The sequence below is a fragment of the Colobus angolensis genome, unplaced genomic scaffold, assembly GCF_000951035.1.
Source record: "Colobus angolensis palliatus isolate OR3802 unplaced genomic scaffold, Cang.pa_1.0 Scaffold56, whole genome shotgun sequence".
Taxonomy (NCBI): Eukaryota; Metazoa; Chordata; class Mammalia; order Primates; family Cercopithecidae; genus Colobus; species Colobus angolensis.
The window spans coordinates 5,081,755-5,083,858 of NW_012119154.1; positions in this window are offsets into that span (position 1 = coordinate 5,081,755).

Below are 2,104 nucleotides of genomic sequence, written 5' to 3' on the forward strand. Positions count from 1 at the left end.
TAACCGGGAGAGGTGGCAGGTGCCTCTAGTCCCAGCTGCTTGGGAGGCTGAGGCAGGAGAATGGCGTAAACCCAGGAGGCGGAGCTTGCAGTGAGCAGAGATCCAGCCACTGCACTCCAGCCTGGGCAACAGAGCCAGACTCCGTCTCAAAAAAAAAAAAAAGAAAACAACTGAATAGTCAAATGGTGGGACTCACTATGTTGAAATGAGAAATCTTATTTATGGTGAAAAAAATACAACAAAAAGAAGAAAGGAAGATACACTAAATTTAGGTTTTAAAGAATATTCACTATTTTCCTTTAAAAATAGATATTGATTTTTTACAAAAGAAAGAAAAACATTCACAAGAAGAGATTGGGGAACATCATTTGATGGGATTTCAGACATTCAAAAAATAATGTGGTAGTGTTGGAGGCTGCTGCAAGACCTCAGTTCTTGTCTTCTTAGTTTAAAATAATTTAAACAAGAGACACACAGCAAAAGAGATGCAGCATAATTTATTGCAAAAGAAAAAAATATTTTGAAAACTAAATACAGAATAGACATCACACCCTGAAAGACGAATTCAGGGCAGGCTGCTCGAAAGGATGAGACGGCATTGATTATTGCTGGAGATTATTGCTAATCATGTATTATTTGCATGATTATTCATAAGGAGGTGGGAAGAAGTGTTACCGTTAGGTTCGTGCAAGAGTAATTGCGGTTTTGGCCATTACTTTAAATGCAAAAACCACAATTACTTTTGCACCAACCTAGTAGTAAGCATCTTCTGGCTGGTCCTCTGGCTGCACATGTGCAGTAGCTGTGCACGCATGTTCATCCCTCAGGTGTCCCATTAGCATCGTAAATCTCCACCCAGGGGTGTGTTTTATGCTATTATAATGAGCAAAGGGTCAGTTTGAGGATGGTAAAATCAAAGTGCCCATGCTGTCTACAGGAGAAATTCCCTACTGAAGATAGCTTTGCTCGATTGAGTTCAATCACCATTCAAATGCTAAGGCTTATTGTGTTGACTGTTCGGGTCACCACGGTTGCTGCATCCTGAGGATATGGGCACTTCCTTGACTACCTATCCTGCCTCAGTACTACTTTTTCAGTTCAGAGTTTAATTTTTTCAGCAGCTCCTGCTAAACAATTTTTCACTGACTCTCTTATGGATGTTAGCACAGTTAGGCAATAATGTGGATACAAAGTTAGATTATAGATGCTATCCTACAATGATACCACAGTGATGTCCACAAAGGACTATGTTACAAAACAGAAAGAGATATATGTTATAGAAGAGATACACATTAAATATGTTGCTAATTCAGAGCAGAGAGAGATAACTTTCAGTTAAAAGGATCACTACAGTGGAGCTTCAAGTTGGGGTTAAACTATACTTCGGTTTGGACATACAAATACAGGGCAGAATGTATTCAGGCAGTAGGGCGGTATGAAGGAAGGCAAAGAAAGTGTGCACAGGCACAGTGAATGAAGGGAACAGGAAAGGACAGAGTAGTTAAGGAATATAAGCTGGAGATCAAATTTTGGAAGGCTTTGAAGATCAAGCTAAGGAGCTGGGCCTTTCCATTATTGTTGGGTAATGAAGAACCACAGCAAGTTTTAGGAAGGGGAGTGAAATTATCGGAGCTCTTCCTTGGGGATATTTTTCTAGCAGCCTTGGGCACACTGGTTACAGAGATCCAGGTAAGGGCTGTTATAAAACTTCAGGAGAGAGGGAATAGAAGCTTAAACTCTGACGGTAGTCATGGGGATGGCGCCAAGAGAACATTGAAAGTAAAACCAGTGAGATTTGAGGACTGATTTGTTTAGAGAGTAAGAAAGGAATTGGAGCAGGTGCCAATATTTCAAGTCTGGATAACAAAGAGATTGAGAGAATAATAACAGACAGAGGTAATATAGGAGGCAGTAACACTTGTTGGTATCAAAGTACAAATTTCAAAAAATTAAAAAGATAACTTTCATACAAGCATATAGTAAGCATGCTTCAAAGATTTATCTAACTTATTAATAGACCAGGCTCATGACTGTAATCCAGGCAGGAGGATTCCTTGTGTCCAGGAGTTCAAGACCAGACTGGATCCCATCTCTAAAAAAAAAA